Source organism: Colletes latitarsis, chromosome 3, assembly GCF_051014445.1.
Source record: "Colletes latitarsis isolate SP2378_abdomen chromosome 3, iyColLati1, whole genome shotgun sequence".
Classification (NCBI taxonomy): domain Eukaryota; kingdom Metazoa; phylum Arthropoda; class Insecta; order Hymenoptera; family Colletidae; genus Colletes; species Colletes latitarsis.
The window spans coordinates 31,922,619-31,944,600 of record NC_135136.1 but is presented as its reverse complement, the minus strand read 5'-3'; the positions used below and the strand labels follow the sequence as shown (position 1 = coordinate 31,944,600).

At 34.7% G+C, this 21,982-nt stretch overlaps 1 protein-coding gene across 3 annotated transcripts in view; it reads left to right on the top strand.

Annotated features, from left to right (window-relative positions):
* The window catches only part of LOC143340368 (uncharacterized), a 226,670-nt gene that overhangs the window by 44,365 nt on the left and 160,323 nt on the right, over positions 1 to 21,982 (top strand). The window contains exon 2 of one of the 3 annotated variants that reach the window (XM_076762228.1): positions 646 to 668. The exons of the other annotated variants lie outside the window; for them this stretch is intronic. The gene's annotated coding sequence lies outside the window, so the exon portion shown is untranslated. The remainder of the gene's footprint in view (positions 1 to 645; positions 669 to 21,982) is intronic. 3 annotated transcript variants of the gene reach the window in all.

Sequence of the window (21,982 nt, the reverse complement as noted above, 5' to 3'; positions counted from 1 at the left end):
GTTTCATTCAAATACATTCACTATTGTAGGAGTTATGGCTGTTTGAAAATTGGGCCATTTTTATGGGGTTTTTCTCAGTTTACGGGATCAGGGATCAACTTTTCGAATATTTTTGCAATTTCTACATATTCTCCACTAAAATACGCGTCGTTTGCGTTTTTGAAAATTAAAATCGTCCAATCCGTTCAGAAGTTACGATGTTTTAAAGATACGCATGAAATTTCAGTGAAAGATATCAATGGTATGGTCAGACATGAATTTTCGGTAATGAATTTTTTTCTGGAAAGTGCGTAGGATTTCGAGGGTATGTCTATTCACCAAAAATGATAGTAATTGACCCCTGATATCGAAAATAATTTTTCCAAAGTAATTTAAAATTTTTTAATTTAATCAACAAATTGATATTTTCGATTTTCGTCTTATTTTGACCTCTAGAATCTCCCAGTAAAATTTTGTTCAGGGGTGGCCAAACACCCTGTATATTATATGTGAACAAATTATTAGTTTGAGGGCATCATGTGGACCTATATTACTGTACAGGATATATAAATTAAAAACTTAATTCAAGATATTCTATAACAGATAATAAAATTAGCCCAGAATGTTTTCATGTTTTTCTTAACCGATTACCTTCCATGTGTTTAGGTGTTTCGTTGACTCGATCAGACGTAAGCTGGTTCCGCGAAAAATCGCCTAAACACTGCACCTCTGGGCACATCTCATGTTCTCATACGTTATCTCATACGTAAAGTTACTTTAGACACCAGTACCTTCATCATCAGTAAGTACCATCCTACATTTCATTCTTTTCGTCAACTGTTTATTTATATTACTCATTGATATTAATACACTGCGTTCCACGGACATAATAGCACGTCATCCGCAGACTGTCCCATTAACGACCGAAAGCGTCAGTCGCTTGCTTGTTACAGTCACGTTTAGTATTGCAATATTACATTCCGTTATTGAAATATAAATCTCATTTTGCAATATTCCTAACTTTCTAAAGTTTCCTCGTCGTCTTCAATTTATCGCGTACATTCGTTTCTCATTAGAGTATTATTGAATGAGTCGTCTACAATTTTACTTAAATCCCTTGAATTCCAAAGTTTAAAATAAAAGGACGAATATTTATATTTCGAGAATGATTTGAGTGCAGTAAAACAAATTATTATTTTCGTAGAAAAGAAACTAATGGATGTGTAGAATTTTATTAGAGTAATGCGTTAAAATGAGCATATGAAAGTTGTGCGATTAATAATTACGTTCATCGAATCGTTTTGGAAATCCTCTTGTTCCCAATCGACGAAAATTAAACGAGATAATTCCGTTTAAATCTAGATGCATTCGTTACATTAACACGAAGAAGAGGAGATTAGCTACAAATTAATGATGTTGTCAATGTTATCCGATCGAATAAACGATCGGTGCTTTATCAAAGATACTCTGCAGATGTACTAGAATATGCTGAATTTATATCATCATGATACATAAATATTACTAGTTTGCTGCTGCGTTACCAACAAAATGCAATCTATCTTGCCCTGCGTACACTGAGGTATAGTTTGCGATAACATCACGACCTGATCAAATTTAAAAATGTTTTTAATTAACTTATACGTTTCACAAAACCGTGAAAGTTGAATATTTCAACACCATGCATAATATTGCAACAGAAAGCACTAGCACTGAAGTTCATTAAAGTCTTTTATTCCGTAGAAACGAATTGTTTCGTATTTCACAAAAATTAATTGTACTCATAAAATGTTCAGAAATTCATCAATGCTTGTTTATACGCACCATGAACAATAATGTTCCAATAATACCAATTTGTTAGTACGAAATTACACGATCATGTATAACTTTCTCATTATTATTCACTTCGTTATTACTCTGGCCCTATGGTAATTTCGTTCTATAATTACATTGCTGTTTTACCAGGTAACAAGTAGATTATACTAGACCGAACACGATGCTGGACGTCAATTTGTTTGGGACGATAAAGACCCCATTGTTGCAACGAATAATTTCACATTGATTATACGTAAGAGAAACTGGAACAAGATGTAGAACAGAACACAGAATCTATTTGTTCGCAAACACGATTTCATCGAAGCTAAAACGATTCATTAAATTTTGTATTATATTTAATTTACTTGGTCTTTGGAAGTTAAATGAAGCAAATATTATATTCCAAGACTCGAAGGTTTGTTTGCGTAAATTCAATGTAAATCTTTGTTTATACGAGTCATCTGATTCTCTTAGCTTTGTTAGAAAGATCAAGCTTCTACGTAGAATCTAAATGAATGAATATAGTTAGTCGTATATATTATTATTATAGTTTCGCGTTAGTTAAGTGCGATCACCAAACTGTCGAAATAGATTTTTGATTTAAAAAAACTAATAACGATTTTCAACAATTGACGAGTTTCATAGTAGGGAGACATGTACGAAATCCGATAAATTCTAACTGGTTAGACACAATACGGACATTCCGGAAGCTGTCGTTTCTGATACTGATCGTTTTGAACATGCAAGACCCTCTGCAAACTTCTCTGGACTATGAAACACGATACAGAATATCTTAGGTTCGTGGAACTCGGTATCAACGAACTTGGACTTGACAGAACTAGCACAGGAAACTTTGTACTTCTGGCACTCGTCAATCCATAACGTTGGATCATCGTATCCTGTGCAGTCTCATTGTTTTCAGAGACTCGAGGATTGAGGGTTTCTATTGTTATAGAAACATTGAAAGCTGATCAAAAGTTCTAAGGTTTTGGCAATTAAAATATAATTTGAATGATATCTTCTGAAAAACATTACATCCTTTGTAAACTACTGTTTACAGCCACTGTCAGGTACAATTTGTCAGGATAGGAGGTTGACAATTTATATTCCATTGCCAGTGTTTATTAATAGACCTTGCGTATAATGCTTCTCAGAAACCAAATATTATTTGGATTACAAAGGGTTCATGGCTGGTAAAATATAATAAATAAACCGACTGAATATTTTGAATAACGTATCAGATGTGATATTGATGTATGGTTCATAATTCATGCGTTTGTACATACGCAAGATAATAAATCATTGCTGTCGCGTACGTGTGATTCGTAACTGCACGTGTTAAGCAAAACTTACTCGACACTGTCCACTTTTACTCGTGAATCGAGGTTTGCAAATATCGAGTTTACTGCTTTCAGGATCGTTGACGTCGTGTGTTACGGTTCTAAGATAACTACTATCGAATCGCACGGAGCTTGATAGTATTCAGTTTTACGACTCAACTGTCTCCGATATTGGTTTTCAGGGTTTCAGTATTATGGCGATCGGATTTTACAATATCACCGTCACCACAAGTAATTGCCATGATTTTACAATCGTCTCTTTGTTGGTGCATACAGAATGCAATATCTTGGAAATAGGATCTTCCTTCGATCACTTTTTTCACTGTGACAACGTTTAATACGATAACGTATTACATTGTATAACTCAAATTGAAAATATCAAAAATAGTTCTTTCTTTTGCTCAATATTTATTTTCTCAGTTACTTTGGAATCTTTATAATTTCTTTTCCTAATGAGAAGACAGAGCCAACAATATTCAATAAAGTTGCATAATAATACAAATATTCTAGATCATTCTCGAACAAATAATGCACCATCAGAAATCTATGTTCGTCGATGAATCAAATTAATTCTTTGGGATATCGAACGAAAAATTAGAAAACTGAAATTAGCATTTTATACAAATTTTGTTGGTTCATCGATAAAGCTGGCCCAGCGAACTATTTCTGAACAACGAATTTCTAAAATTAGAAACGTTGGGTTTACTGTTTGTTCAACGCTTGATTAACTTTTATAAACTGTATTATATTTAAACTATTCTGACATTCTGAAACTTTAATCATATGTTGAGTGATTATAAATATTCAGTTCGATAAATATTCTATAGTTTTTCGTGTAACGTAACGTGTAAACGAAACGCTACACATCAAACTGAATAAAATAGAGATAAACTTTTGTCCTGTGTTCATCGTTGAAAGACAATTTCCTCGTTTTCATGCTAAACCACAGGCACAGAAAGTAAAGTGTCGTACCGTAAAGTTGCTCGTATATTTAAACGCGTTTAGATGCTGCTAGGAGAAATTATTTCCACCGTGTGTGATCCGAGATATTGCACAGCGGTACGTGTCCATTATTTGAAGCTTCTAGTAGCTTTCCATGGTAAATGCACGGTCGGTTTATCGACCAGTCGGTCGACCCATATCCGTGGCATTATTGTTTAATGACTTCTCGTCTTCGTCGAGGTCGAAAAATAGCATCCACGGTGGTTAAACTTGTCCCGTGCATTCAACGGTATGCCAACGTCGAAAATAAGGGTACGCAACTCGAAAATTCTTCCTGGCAATATTAATTTCACTTTGTGATCGCGGTCTCGACGCCAAAGGGGAAATCATACGCGGCGACGCGAATTAAAATTTCATTTCGCTGGAAGAGCTACCTAGAGGTGAATATACCTTTTAACCTCACGCGTATCCGAATCTGGTTCAATTTTCGTTAAAAGTATCACGCTGAAATTGAATTAAACAATATCGTGTTCCTTGACAAACAACGAAACATTTGTGAAACTATATTAGTGTGATTTTCATCCTTTTCAAGCCGTACAATTTGCTAAAAGATTTTATATTCCTTTAGGAATCGTGGATAATTATAATAAAATAGTAATAAGATTCCATTCTAATTTGGTACGAAGAGTAGATATTTTAGTGAGTTTAAAATTTTCTTATTTATGTGTGTATCCAAAAACAACTCAGTTTATAATTTTAATCTTTTACCAAATGTTTTTCCTGGCCTCAAATTATTATTTCGTCAAACTTAAACTTGCGTGTTGTATTCACTGAATACCTATTGCATTTGCGTTTTCACTTAGGAAATTGGTTAGCATAGCTGCTTCGCGTCGAATCTTCTTACGTACGAATAAAATATTTGAAAAAACTTGGTGGTGTCTGCGCGTGGAAAATTCGTATACAACAAAAACGACATAAATTCTAGAAATGTATAATTGAGTTTAGACAGTCGCGGAAAAATTTTACGTATAATTGTATTTATAAAAGTGTTTTTCTATAGATACGAAGAGTAGCATTTTCGTTTATCGAGCTCAAAATAAGTGGTTGAAACCACAGGATTATGTGTATTACGAAATATACAATACAATAACGATAAGATAAGGGGTCCAAATATCATCCTCGAAACTAAAGCTCTTGTCATTGGTTCCCCTACACACTTTTGTTTAAATAATCACACGATTATTACTTTGCACACAAAGGGATGTCTCTAAAATATAAATATATAATAAAATTTTGTCGTACGAGACTTTGTTTTCGAAAAAATCGATTCAGAATACTGGAGCTTACAAGGCGTCTGACCAATATTAGTTATTACTACTTGCACTGGTGGTTGCAGGCATTAATATTGCTGTAATATTAATTTTTTCCAATAAACTTTACTATTTAACAAGTAGATAGAATAACTGAATACTTTTAATTCCATATCAGTGTTAAGAAATCTTTAAAAACTTGAGTGCAAGTAGAAATATCGAGGCGTGGTCAGATGCGATAGTCAGACAAGTAAATCCTACAATTTTTCACACTTTATATTACTCAAAAGCGAAAATAACTTCGTATGAGCTTTGACATGTGTTCTATATTATGTGAAAAATATATACAAATATTTAAATAATTATTCGAAGTTATTTTAATAATTCTCAACTTGATAGTAAACCGCACTATTGTCTTACTGTGGTGTTAGTTGTGGTTACTGATATTAGAGACATCATCAGTGTTTGAAGCATTCATAGTAAAATATATGAAACTTGTATTTAACAGTTTACGCTATATGAAACGAATAAATTGATAAGTAATTAAATTCCAACCAGTATGTGAAGAAATCAAATATTCAAAAGTGAGTATTCTTTAATCCTAAAAACTCTAAACAGTTTCAATAATAGAGATTGTACCACTTTTGTTTTAGTTGTGATTAATTTTATTTGATGTTCAATCGATCGCATTATGGAATAAAGAGCGACTCTTGACGGAGAGTTTCGGGAATGTAGGACGGGAAATATTTTATTTTCTGGTCTCGTGAGCTGGGTTAATTGTCGATCAAAGATCAGCGAGCACGGAACCGGTGATTAAGCGGCGTGAATGGACGATTACGTTTGAGAACGATGGAATCGATAAAATTTCTCGTGCCTGTAACGAGCGCAATTATCTTAGGACGTCCTGGAATCGAAATATCGATTACATCTATAAGTAAAAGCCGCGAGTCATGCTATTGGTGTGTTTCTCGCCGAGACTCTTGATAGCCCGGGCACACTTCTTGTCGAGGGGCGGTAAAATAGCAATAGATGCCTCACCCCTGAGTGGACGTGTCACAGAAAAATAAGGGAACGTAACTAGCGCGAACATGGTAACTGACGTTTGCAAATTTCTTTCCCCAAACATTTCTTCGCGAAGGTTCCGACAACACTGTAACATCCAAATATCGCGAAATGTCAGTTTCATTTATTTTGGGCAGCTTTCCAGCGACCACATCTCTCTATTGAATAACAAATACATACGCCCACGTGTGCCTCGGGCACATTTATACTGTGTCGACTAAAATTGTATACCTCTTGCACGAATGTGTTGCTCGTGTAAATATAATTAAAATTATTATTCGTCTTGTTCGTCGTAATGAATTGAAATATTATTACGATGTTTCCACTCAGTTTTAAATACACCCAGATGCACGTCCTTTTCTTTATTACACATCAATTTGTTTCCTGGTTATATCGACAATTATACAAGTGTTGCATAGTACGCTATATTTCAGCCCTCCTCCCGAGAAATAATAACAAAAAATTAGTGAGTTTAAAATACTTTATGGAACACATTCTGCCCATCTATGAGGCCTTCTATGTACAGTGCATTGCCAACCTCTTTATCGATCATCGACACATTTCAGAACTAGATCTTCAACAGCTATAACGTATGCTATCCCATTGAGTTCCTCCACTTTCGACCATTTGACTGTAAAAGTCAATACACATTTCCTTCAAACCTATCCAATCCAATTCAGTAGAAACATTCGATCGAATTATAGATCCTCAGTGGTCATTAAAGTATGTCACATACTCGACGATACTCTTTGTTCGTATCTAGTTTTATCGATATATTCTGTATTTTCAAATCTAACGATCGCCTGTTACGATTATTCCAGTTGCGTTTCCATTTAACGATCTTATTTATAGGAGTTCATGGTACGAACCAGATACAGCACTACGGAGTACGATATTTCCTGTAAACGATCGCGTGCGTGCCCCACTGGCGACATATTCGCAAGTTAGGGTAAAGGAATGCACGTACAGGGTGGGCCAAGTAAATTGTTACAAGCTGCGATCCACGAAGCTACTGCAGATATCAGTTTTGATCACTTTTTTACTCGAACGAAAAAGGAAAATATATCTTTCAGTTGACCAAACGTCGATATTACTAAAATGGCGTATTCTTTTGTTCCGTTTCCCCGCCAATACGTTGAGACAATTTCTAGAAACGTTTTCCAACGTTAGAAATACCATTTCTGACAGTTATTCGGTATATAGGATATGGCATTTCCCTCTGTGCGTACTTTCTTCACCAGCGTTAAACTAAAAACTGCTGGAATTCAAAGGTGACAAAGAGATATAACCATTTTTCATACCGAAGGGCTTTTCGCTGGAAAAGCGGCTGTGTTTCGCTATCGCGAATATTCCTACATGCAACGGAAGGGAAATTGTGCCTTTTAGAAGCTGTATTTTTATACGAAATGCGATTGAAAAGCTGCAGTTTAATCTTCTCTCTACGAGAACGATTTGCTGATGTTTCAGTGAATTTCTTAAAGAATAATCTTTCTTGAGAATTTAATTCCCATCTAAATTCATGATATCTTTGATTGCAAGGTTTTTAATGTTTGTCGAACAGTATTTAAAATATTTTATATGATTTTTAAAACATCCATAACAGTAAGAACTTTCCGAATTTAGTTACTAAATGCATTTTTCTCGAAAATAATTATTAGAAAACATTAAGTAGCTTTATGAATAGAAATTTATTTCATAAAATACTTCTTTGGTATTAAGTGAACATCCCTGAAGTAATTAGTTTTAAAACATCCGTAACAGTAAGAACTTTCTAAATTTAGTTACTAAATGCACTTTCCTCGAAAATAATTATTAGAAAACATTAAGTAGCTTTATGAATAGAAATTTATTTCATAAAATACTTCTTCTCTATTAAATGAACATCTCTGAAGTAGTTTTCGATTTTAGGTTCATTCGATGTATTTCTATAAATTCTACTATTTAGATTAAAATGAATCCATTTGAATATCACTCGGAAAAGGCATTCACTTTCGTGAGTGAATGTGTTAATTCGAGTAATAACTGCATAGACCGGTGTCGTTTGAAAATAATTATTCCCGGGTACTCCGTATAACCAGAAACCAGTGTACAGATAATCTTCTTACGCGAACTAAATTTTAACGCAAAATGTAAATATTGTAGACCACTCCGTGCCAGCAGATATTTGACATTTAAATCACGTGGGAGCATTTAGAGCGTGCAGGACCCTCTAATTCGTCTCTGCGAATAAATATAACCCAGACGTACGTACGCGAGCGACTGTGGCGAGTGTATAGGAATATACATACCGGTGCACTTGTTAATATTTATTTGATACACCGTACGAATTCGATTTTCCGCGCTTCAAACGAGTTATTTCCAATTTCTCGTTCTCTCGTGTGCAAACTTCGGTCACAAACTTAACCGAGTTTAGAAAGTTTGTAAACCCGTAGGGAAACTACGAAAAGATGAACGAAGAAAGCAGTGGAAAACTTTCGGTTACGATTGTGTGTCGAGTGTTACCCCTAAAGAATCGATTACACGCGACATGGGAAGTTTTAAATTGACGTCGAAGTCCGAAAGAAATTGAATCTTTATGAATATATAATGCTGTCCCGATTCGAAGGTCTAATTCTCGACACACCGTTGCTTCAGCCAGTTTCTATTCTTCGTCTATCCCGCGAGTAACGTTTGTTCAGTCTCCAAACTCGTATGTTTCTAAACTTAAAGTTTTAAACTTCCGATATCGGGGCAGCTATGCATCTTCCTACGTGTTCCGCGTTTTAAACTTCCAGCTGATAAGTTGGCGCAATTCTATCTGCCTTGACGTGCAGCGCGTGAATTGGCACTCGAGTTCGAGGAAAGTTCATTTGGAATTTTTTCAAGTTGCAAGGCGAAAAACCTGCTCGCAAATTTCTGGAATAATTTTCACTCTGTCGTAAACGATCGCTCTTTCGTAGCAGATTATCGTTAGAAATATTTAGAATGACTTTGCATCGCAATAGTACATTACTTTATTCATTTTATTCTCGATTCTCAGTTTACAAGCATCGATCCTTCGTATTTTATGTTACACAGAACAGAAACGCTGATACATGAATAATATTTGTATCGATTCGTACAGTCTATAACCCGATGCGATCAAATTCAATCAAACAGGACGCAAATCGCTTTGGCATGCGCTCCTCCATAGAAATGCAATCTTTTCTCGAATATATTTACCAATGAAACAAGATTTTCTTCTGACGTCAGTCTCTGTCCCGGAAATTTTTGGGACATCCTCTATTATCTTACTGTATTCGCGATATATTCTACATAAGAGGTAAAAATATCATCTTCGAAACTATTCCTAAACACCAACAAAACTAAACCTTTAATCATTGGTTCCCACCCCCCTACCCACATGGGCTTTTGTTTAAATAATCAAACGATAATTTCTTATTTTTCACAAAAAGGAATGTCCCTAAAGTATAAATATGTAATAAAATTTTGTCGAAGGAGACTTCGTTTTCGAGAAAATCGATTTAGATTACTGGAGCTGACCAAGGCGTCTGACCAATATTAGTTATTACTACTTACACTGGTGGTTGCAAGCATTAATATTGCTATAATCTTAATTTTTTCCAATAAACTTTACTATTTAACAAGTAGGTAGAATATCTGAGTACTTTTAATTGCATATTAGTTTTAAATAATCTTTAAAAACTTGAGTGCAAGTAGAAATATCGAGGCGTGGTCAGACACGCTAGTCAGTCAAGTACATCCTACAATTTTTCACACTTTATATTTCTCAAAAACGAAAATAACCTCGTACGAACTTTGACATGTGCTCTATATTATGTGAAAAATATATAAAAATTTTGAAATAACTATTCCAAGTTATTTTAATAATTCTCAACTTGATAGTAAACCACACTATTGTTTTACTGTGGTGTTAGTTGGTGTTAGATCTGTGTTACTGATATTAGAGACGTCTTCATTAACAGTCTTTGAACAACTCATAGTAAAATATATATAAATATATTTATATTTAGTTAATAATTAGTTAAATATAAATATATTTAACAGTTAAGCGATGTGAAACGAATAAATTTATAAGTAATTAAATTCTAACCAGTATGTGGAGAAATCCAATATGTAAAATATTCTCTAATCCGAAAAACTCTAAACAGCTAAACAGTAAAGGAGATTATACTACTTTTACAAGCAATTTATCAAAAAACCAACCTCAAAGTCCACGTTAAAATCAAAGAAACTATACGATTTAAAAAAATATCCCCGGACTGGATGGTTCGGTTCCATGAAACAGAAATTGCCCTTTATTATTACAAATCGCGTAGTTCAGAATATTTTAATTGAAACGAGCAAATTGCCGGTCTATTCGGCGGAATAAAACTCCGCTGTCGCGAAAAGTAATTTGGAAACGCGTAACAAGTTTCTATTCATTATTGTTTATTTTCTATAATTAAACATCGTGCATATAACGAGGGAGATTGTCTGCGCCAGACGCGTCGCTGTGACAGTGAGATAGAATTAAAACTGTCGGTCGCCGTTACGCAAAATTAAATAACTTTTTATAATAAACCCCAAAAAAAAAAACGCTGCAAAAATATTTGATACGTATGAAAGGATATTTCACGCGAGAATGAGAATTTTAGCAGGAGTCGATGTTGTTCGAGACAAAACTACCTTATTTTAACCGGAGAGAAGGAACCAGTGCACGGTATGAGGAACGAGAAAATTGAAAACATTCTCGAAGACAAGTCTCTTAGAAACTCGCCTTTCTTTCCTCTTCCTTTAGTTCTGTCGCCACTGATTCCCCCCACACCCCTCTCCGTATCCCCCTCCAACTTCTCGTCTATATATATATATATATAAGGAAAGATGCTCGTTTCTCGGCTTACCTGAAACTAAAACAAGCCGTGCTTGACAAAGCTCCAGTTGCAGTATGTTCATCCACTCTTCTTTATATTTACGTTACGTTGCCTCTCTTTTCCATTTCTTTCAATCTTGCTTTCAAATGTGAGTTCTTGCCTTAAATGTTGCACGAACTGATTCTCATATCTTCGTTCGAAACTCTCAAAAACAGCGTTCGTGCGACGCGTTAAAAATTCTTTTGCGCCCTTCGTAATTTCTAAAACGTTGCGTTTAATTTTATTTATATACTACGTTGATTTCATTGTTAAGATTATAACCGTATAATAACAACAATGCCCACCGTAGCCAACAACTTTTACGCAACGAGACGTTCAATATTTCTGTTATTATATTACATTTCACTTTCGATGCCTCGTGCTTTCGTAACTGCCTGTTTGCGTATGATTACGAAATCGGAAACGTTACAATCAGACGGGGAGATGAAAATAGAGAAATACAAATGCTATTCCTGGAGTTTCCACGAGTTCAACGCGAAAGTTCTTGCATAGTTCCCTATCGGTTCGTTTGCTCTTCCTAGTCGATATAAAAGTAAACGAACAATTCCATCTTTCGTATTATATTCCTGTGTAAATGTTCGATTCAAGTTCTGTAGTAATTCTTGGAAAATCGTTGTTAGTGGCTAACTGAATTAACCTAGTTTTTGATGCAAAGTTTATTAACTATACCACTGGCGCTTTATATTCGCTGTATTCATGGCACATATTTAGTGGATTGTCAACTATTACAGTCTCGCTCATTTTGAGAATGAATCATTAAATACAAAGTGGAATGGAATTTGTAGCATAATAAAAAATGTGGAGATTCTTGTAGGACAAAATGTTTGTATTTAAGGTTTCTTTTTCGAGAACATTGATCATCAAAACTAATGTGCGCCGATGTTCGTAAGTATTAATGGCGGCAATGCTTTCTGTTATTTGCTCCTCATCAATTTTGTTATCATCTAACTAGTTAAAAGTTAAAATTGGTAGTATTCCACGAAGAGTAACTACCTTTCTTTACGAGTCTCATTGGGTCAAACGTTATAGTCAGTAAAGTTTTGCCTTTGTAAAGCAAAATTACTGGTCCCTGTCCACATTCTCACTCATAGTACCACATTACCCTTAATCCATGACTCCCTCTCTTCCTCCCTGCAGTAACAAATCATCATGTTCAACACCATCGACAGAAGCAGAAACGGTGAATAATGGGCAGACACGACGAGTAGAAATAGCTAATACATAGTCAGACACGTTATCGATTCTCCTGCAAACAAACGTTCCAACGAACTAATTTTATTCTACAATTTACTCCGTCATAATCATTCTTTTCTCAATTACAAACACACTGCTCCCGGTATAACGAATCCTGCATAATTTATCTCGATGCATCTGCTTCCAAAGAGACGAATTTGTTTTTATGGAAATGTTGCCAGACAGTGGCTGCACAATTTACCCGAAAAATTACGCCCGGTGATAAATTATGCCGCCTGGCGTTACGGACGAAACGTTGGGAAAAATTACAGCACGGTCGATTAGGCTTGTTTCGTATCGCTCGAGACTTTGCTTCGCAAAAGAATGCAAAATTAAATCACGCAAGATTTCCCAAGCGTGTGATTCGTTTTCCGTTTACGAGACAGTTTGTTCTACGCCGCAAACCACACAGCCTCCACACAGTCTCCACAGAATTTATGTACCCCACACAATAGAGTTCCCTAACCATTTCCTACAGTGTCAGACGCTGTTCTTTAGGCTGTGGGAACCCCGAAGTTAGAGAAACCAACGTTTCAACGAATCCATCCTCGAACCGCAAATAATTAGACGTTTCCTTCGGAAAGTTCACGTGTTTCTGCGTGGATCATATATGCCATGTATATTCGATCGAGCACACACATTTGGGGCAACGGCGTCGCGTAGGTCAATTCAAGTTGGTACACATTTTCCATTGAAACCACCACATTGATTTTCGACGGTGCACTCTGGAGAAATTTGGTAACGTAACTTAATGATTTTCATTAAAAAAGCATTTAGGAAAATTGACAGTCAAATAATTTTATTTTGACGTATCAAATAAAGCAAAGTAACCAGCTATCTAACGACGATTTTAATTAATATAAACCATATTTATATCTAATATTCAAATTACTAAAATTCAAATTTTACAACAAAATGTCTCTGATTAAAACACGCGTATTTGTAATATAAGATGAAATCGTATAAAATAATTCGTTAGGAAATAATAAGGTAGCTCGTGAAACAACGCGTTAACGTCGAGCAACTTGGATATTGAATTTCTGATGCAGGATTTTTCGTTACATTCTTGCATTAAATATAGAATGCACGCTTCACCTCCACGCTCCTCGCAATTATAACAGATCCGAAATTGTTCATTCGACGATTCGCGATTCGCCGTCGTATTTTTCAGCTCGCGCTCGTTTTGCAGCTGAAATTGTTTTCGGACTTAGCCTCTCTGATGTATTACCCTTTCTGCTTCCCACTTCCTTTCCTCGATTTTTCCAGCAGAATTCAGAAGATATATTGCTACCAGGGCAGAGGGCGGATCCTACGGGTGTACTGTTTTTAAACGAGAACGTGGATCGTGCAATACGTAACTTGACCTTTGACTTTGACTGGCCGTGTACGATTTATTCCACCACCAAATACGTGTGTATCCGCAGTATGCTTTTAGGTCTAGAATGGTTTCCCAACGTGCTTCGCGTTTTACGTGCAACACTGACCCACGACTAAAGAATTGTTTAAACGAGAAATTATTTCTATGCTACTCGATGTAAACGATTTTTGTATAAATCGATGCAGAAAGAGTCGATTAAGTTTATTGATAATTTACGTATCACTGACAAATTTAGAAATTTAAATTCCAATAACTTTTATTACATGCATTTTTGTTGTTAAAAAAACGGTAAGCAAGATACCGTATTAGATAATTTATTTTATCCCTATGGCAGTACTTTATTTATATAAATTCGTGGTTTTCTATTATATTAAACACTTTTCTTTATTAATCCTCACATTGTAGAAGTTTTAAACATGTCAATTAAGTCACGTTATTGCATATAATTCATGAAAAGCATACGCTGTTGGCAAAGTGTTAAAACGAATGGGATGATTGTACACGAAATAACGGAAACATAAATGCAGCAGGATAAGTGATAACATGGTCAGTAATGTGTGACGAATCCTTATGATACAATTATCCGAACGACCACGTTGTGAAATGTAAATAAATGAACACTTGGTTCTACTACCCTTCTATGTTTTAATCTAGCATAAAGTGCTTCGTTTGATAGTGTCATTAAAGGATAAATTTCAAACGTAATAATTCGAATAATCTGCTAACGTTAAGCAAGAGCTTTCACAGAACGTGTTACCATGCATTTGCAATTGCAGTTAAAGTACATGAATTCGTTTTAATTTCTATGAAAACGGATAAAAGTCTCTATAAATACAAATGAAATATGGCACACTGGCATATGTTTATCTAGTAATAATTTATCGAGCCAAAACAAACAAATTAGAACGAAATTGAAATAAAGTAAAACGAAAGAGTATTTTGTATAAAGAATAAGCAGTCAAAATGAAAGTATAATAATATATTATACAGGGTGTTCGGCCACCCCTGGGAAAAATTTTAATGGGAGATTCTAGAGAATATCAATTTGTTAATTGAAGCTTTGCTAAAAAGTTATTAAAAAATTAAATTAAAAGTTTCAAATTGATCTAAAAAAATTATTTTCGATTGCAGGGGTTAATTACAATCATTTTTGGTGAATACACATACCCCCGAAATCCTACGCATTTTCGAGAAAAAAATTCATTACTGAAAATATAATGTCTGACCATAACTGTCTGTTATTCTGAAAATTGAGAAGTTTCAAATCATACTGAAAAAATTATTTTCAGTTGCGGGGGTCAATTTCAATCATTTTTGGTGAATACACATACCCCCAAAATCCCACGTAATTTCGAGAAAAAAATTCTTTACCGAAAATATGCTCTGTGGAAATGTTTTAATAACTTTTTAACGAAGCCTCAATCAACAAATTAATATCCTTGATTTTCGTCTTATTTTGGCCTCTAGAATCTACCATTAAAATTTTTCTCAGGGGTGGTCGAACACCCCGTATAATATAAGAGCACTCCATCATATCATAACGATTGTGATTTCATCCTTGCGTTTATCTTTCCTCGATATTTCCTTTTTCATCCCGTATCTGTTCGTTATCTTTACTTTCTTCCGTTCCCCCTATAAATATCATTTTAAATTCACGGGCTACCGGTTAACAGTTTTCAACACCGTTTGAATAAGCGAAACTGTCTCCGCGGTAGAAACGTCGGTTCATCTTGTTCTAAAAGGTAAAACTATTTCTCCTGTGTCCGTCGTCGATGCCGAGACGTTTGGTGTTTGCCATAAATCTCAGAAAATTGTTGTTTGTTCCGTCTCACATTTCTTTTCTCGGTCTGAGTTACTGTGTTTTGCGATACGCGGATCAGACGCTTCGTAATTTATTATATATCGAAAGAGAATGGCAGAAACTGGCCAATTTTGTTATTAATTTTATTATACATATTTATTATTATTTGTACATACAAAGGAAACAATTCAGTAATCGTTGAACACGAAATATGACCTTTCTTTAGATTACTTACAAACATAATGTCTATGATTTTTCTTCTATTATGCAATGTTTGAAGACTAGTGTTAATAAGTAAGTTATCATAATTGTGTGATTCAAGAGGCATGGAACACTCACTGTGCCTAGCAACAAGACGAAGAAATTTGTGTCGAACTCTCTCAATGTTATCGATATATGTTTTGTAATAAGGAGACCAAATTATGCTGCCATATTCTAGAATAGGTCTTGTCGAAGCAAAATATAGGATTTTGAGTGTATTAGTTTTACTAAAAAATCTCGAAACTCTATGAATAAGTCCTAGAGTGCGAAGACTACGCGAAATAATTTTTTCATAATGAACTTTGAAAGATACTTAGAGGAGAAAGTTATACCAAGATCTTTAACATGATTAAGCGAGGTTAGTACGATACCATTTAGAGTATAATTATAAACTATATAATTTTTCTTATCACACAACTTAACAATATGGCACTTATCTAGACTGAGGGACAATTTATTTAATGAGCACCAATTCTGAAGTCTGTTAAGGTCATCTTGAATTGATTGAGCAATTTTGGGCCATAATGGCAAAAAAAGCTTTTTACGCTCCTAAAAAAGTATACCAGCTCTTCGAATACAGTATCTTCTCGTTTAAGCAGCGAGAAGAATATTTTATACCTTCGATAATACTGTTTTATTTTCAAGGAAGTTGTAACAAGTAACAACCTTGTTACTCGACAAATTTTTCACGAAGATGCGACAGAATTTCCGTGAAAACGAATCTAATTTTCGTAACGGCGAAGTAACACTTGTCAGTTCGTTATCAATTCCGATAATGATAAGAATACTCGCAGAGTACTGGGCTAAAGAGGCTAGAACTGTTCTAGAACTCATTGTACTACGACGTAAGTAGAATTCCAAGGGAAAATTTTCCAATATCCTTATCCTTCTTTTCGTTTCTCCAACAAAGACCAATGAATTTTCTAGGTTTTAATATTTTGTAAAAAAATAAAATAGCCGTTGACAGTATCAGTGATCTATACAGGGTGTTCGGCCATCCCTGGGAAAAATTTTAATGGGAGATTCTAGGGGTCAAAACAAGACGAAAATCGAGAATACCAATTTGTTGATGGAGGGTTCGTTAAAAAGTTATTAAGGTTTAAAGTTCCGCCTGAACTGAATTTTTTTCTCGAAAATGCGAAGGATTTCGGGGATATGCGTATTTACCAAAAATGATTATAATTGACCCCCACAAACGAAAATAATTTTTTTAGAACGATTTGAAAAATTTTTTTTTCGCCGAAATATTTCAGCACCTAACCGATTTTTTTTCTCGAAAGTACGTAGGAATTCGGGGGTATGTCTATTCACCAAAAATGATTGTAATTGACCCCCGCAACCGGAAATAATTTTTTCAGATCGATTTGAAATTTTTTTTTTTCGTCGAAAAATTTAGGCACCTACCCCCTGTCGATTTTTCTTAAAAACTACTTTTTCATTTTTAGTATTTTTGTTTGACGTCCTACAGAAAAGTTGTCTAATACTTTTTTGTAGGTATCCATGAGCACTATTTCAGAAAAAAGTTTCATTGAAATATATTCACAATTGTAGGAGTTATGGCTGTTTGAAAATTGGACGATTTTTATGGGGTTTTTCCCATTTTGCGTGGTTAAGGACCAACTTTTCGAATATTTTTGCGATTTGTACATATTCTCCAGCAAAATACGCGTAGTTTGCTTTTTTAAACATTAAAATTGTCCAATCCGTTCAGAAGTTATGACGTTTTAAAGATTCGCATGAAAATTCGGGCAGCCATTTCTAGCCAGAAATTAGATTTTCGGTAAGGAATTTTTTTCTCGAAACTGAGTAGGATTTCGGGGGTATGTCTGTTGACCAAAAATGCTTGCAATTGACCCCTGCAACTAAAAATAATTTTTCTAAGACGATTCGAAAGTCTTTTTTTTACCCAAAACTTTCAGCACTTACTCGAATTTTTTTCTCGAAAGTGGGTAGTATTTCGGAAATATGTGTATTCACCAAAAATAATTGTAATTGACCCCCGCAACCGAAAATAATTTTTCCAGAACGATTTGAAATTTTTGAATATAATTGTTAATAACTTTTTAACGAAGCCTCCATCAACAAATTGGTATTCTTGATTTTCGTCTTATTTTGGCCTCTAGAATCGCCCATTAAAATTTTTCCCAAGGGTGGCCGAACACCCTGTATAAATAAAATTATAACTTTATCTATAATTGCACAATTTTTAGGCGATTTCGACTTAGATGTATAGCGTATAGAATATCTAGACTAAATTACACATTTTGAGAATTTTTGTTTGACTCAAAATCTACTGAACGTAAATAGTAAACAATTAAAAATAAATTTAATCGTGCTGTCAGAAAGATGGCGATAGAATTTGCAATTTGTACCCAAAGTAAACCATCTTAAAATATCAGTTATGTAAAATCGGAAAATTTCTGTTTAGCGGACGTTGTCTAGTCTTCAAATGGATCACAGTTTCTGATCTATGCGCTCTCCGCGTTGCACATTCTGTTTGTCGCTTTGTGACACAGAAACGTCATGGTGAGAATAGCGTGCTTCTTCAGGGATGTTAAATGGCTGTAGACGATAAAATAAATCACGACTTTCTGTCGGAGCAGAGAATAGGATTTCCTCGACCTACAGCCCCTCTAAGCTTAAAATCACGTTCTTACAAATACTTCCGTTTATCTGGATCACTTAGACGGCATAAACTTGCACGGAAAATGCCACGTAATAACGAAGTCCTTCGGGCCAAACGACGAGGCCTCCCACGCGTTCCGTGACATTTCGTCGACCGGGAATACATACAGTTCCAGCGACAGTAACAGTTCAAATTAGTTCATTTGCTCTCATCGATCGTTCACTGCCATCCGACCGGGGCACTGATGAGTTCCGTTCGACTAGCCAGGATTATTTTAAATTTTAATTCGATTTAGCTACACGCTCGATTTCTCGAGAAAAAACCCCCAGGGGGAAGATTGAAACGTTATTCGGATAACGAAGCTCTGTAAACATAGGATTAATTTATAATCAGTGACCATTGTTACTTGGAAATTAGCCATTTCGTACGCGGTTCGTTTCGCCCCATTTGCATGGACTTTACGTTTTTTCAATTTAAGAGGGGCGACTCACGTAGAATGCTAAAACGAGAAGCGATATTTGACAATTTTTTTACGGCGTAAGGGTTCGATGAAACTTCTCGTCACTTTCCACATGTATTCTTCAACATTTCAAGATACGAATATTTATTTTTCGTTACGTTTTATCGACTTTTGATGAAACAATAAATGTTATTCCATACGTCGACGGCGTTGATCGGCGTGCAGTCTTTTTCCTTTGAATTAGAATGAAAAATCGAACCAAATTTTGTTCATAATAGTACTACGCGTCGTATGAACTAAAATCCTCCTTAAAAAATGTGAAATTGTCGAAGGTACACGACTCTGAACACAAAAAGATGATTCTTGCAATAAATTTCTAATTTAATTATGCAATAAATATAGTTTAACCAGCTAACTGTTTCGACCTCTTTGGAAAATGCATATCTAAATTGCGTTGCACTTTAGCGATAACGAGTATACTCGTCAAACACAGAGTACGTGTAATATGAAATTAGGTTTTAATAAAATGACTTACTTTTTATTTCATTACTTACATTTATTTATTTACTTAAATTAACATAAATATTTTGCATATGAACGAAAAAAAACATGAAAAATCAATTTCTTACTTTAATTTGCTGTTAGAGAGTGGTATTAAACAAAGCATGATGCAATGCATAATGGAACTTCTGATAACTGATGAAAGACAACGATACATTTACGAAAAATAATTCATACTACATGCGGTTTTTTTATATTAATTATTTATAAACATTTATTTGTTCCTTTTATTTCGACGGGCCTCAATATAGGCTCGTATATAAACATCTTGAAGTTTACAAATATGTTTTACTTTTCACAAATATACTCGTCATAAAACAAAATTTTACATAAATAATTAATTTAATAATTAATTATTATTATGAAGGATGTTAGTTCATACGACGCGTAGTATTATTATAAACAAAATGTCCTTCGATTTTATATTCTAGATCAGAAAAAAAAATACCAACGTAGACAGAAGGAATAACATTTATTATTTCATCCAAAGTCGATAAAACGTGACGAAAAAAATATATTTATATCTTGAAATGTTAAAGAATATATGTGAAAAGTGGTGAAAAGTTTCGTTAAATACTTATGCTGTAAAAAAATTGTCAAATATCGCTTCTCGTTTTACCATTTTACATGGGTCTCCCCCCTTAATGCCTTCAAAGGCTATGCTCTGCGACTTCCAGATAGCTACTGAATTTTTTCGTCATTCGGAACATTCCACAACGTCCGAAATATGATAATTTGGTGCAACCATATTAAGAGAACTGTGTGGATGGTAATGTTACCAGAGATCGCGAGTACGGACGGATTTTTTAAACAAACGTCGAGTCACTTCACATTCCCGCGAACAGTATTAATTTTTCTACATATTTCTGGTCGTTTGTAAATTTCATTACGCCGGAAAAATTTGCGTAGTACGTTAAAAAATTCAGACATTGCTTGAACTTTTGTAATCTATTTTATTTAATATATTATATCATTCGTTTGGACAATAGACTATCGACCTATATTTCGAAGATCGTTTTAACGTTGCAAGAAATAAAGGACTTTGTTATTTCAAACAATTATATTCTAGATTCTAGCAGTCGTAAGATCGTCTGTATTTTCAAATTTCCCAACTTTTGACTCGCGCTGGAAGCAACGTTTCAAACTAATGTTCCCAGAAGCGTACGTGTGTGTTTCGTGATACGATCGATCTCGTTGCTAGATCTAACGTGGTAACGAGTTTCCACGGTGAAACGCGTCGTCCGTTTTCTCTGTCGCGGAAAAAGCGACTCGCGGTACGCTGTGTTTGTACGTTGGTTCGATGTCGATTAACCGTAGCGTCGCTAATGCCGTCCCGACAAACTATTTCTCGAAAAAAAAAGTGTGTTCGTGCCTTTTAGCCGCCTGACGTTATCAGAATCGTTGATCGACAGCGCTCAGGCTCCCACGGTTAAAATTGTCCGCGCAGGGTCAACGGGATGCAAATAAAAGTGGACGAGAGCTTGATAAATCGTTTCGTTCTGTGTGTTTTTTCTGCGACTACCGACAGAAATGGACAAAATCCTTGTCCGGATAACAATTCCAAATAACGAACGAAAGACTAAAAAATGTGCTTATCCTCCCCTCCCCCTCTCCGTAAAATAAAGGCAAACCTTTTAATTAACGAACGATATATTGAACGAAGATTTCATGGATCGATCGAACGATCGTCGCGCATAAATTCCTGTACGTTTTGTCTATTTTATCTGCTCGAGTAAAATGTTATTGAGTAAATCATTTAATTAGTTAATCATTTGTCGAAAATTCTATTGACACGCAAAATAAACGAACCTTAATACTTGTCAATTTGTTAATAATACGCGGTATGAATGCTATAAAATAACTAGAATTACACCGATCTATTAAGGGGATTCTAAAGGTTTCTTTTCAATTTTTTTCGTAAAGAATTACAAGTTCTATCGTAATAAATTTTTAGGAACATAAAAAGAGACCCTTAAACTATACGAAAATATTTTTTTAATCCATTTTGTACTATTTCTTTATTAAATAGTAGTTAAGTCTTTTATTCCAATCCGACGACGTAACTACAGTTGGTGAATTCTTTTATTGATATAGAAATATTTTCTTCGAAATGTTATAGTTTATAAATTTTCCCATATTCTTTCCTTAAAATAAGTTCAGTGCCAGTGGAAACCATCCAGCTTTAAGAAAATGTTTGATCTTTACGATAAATATTACGCTGTACCCCAACTATAGTTACGTCGTCGGATAGGAATAAAATATTTAGCTACTATTTAATAAGAGATAATAAAAAATGGACTAAAA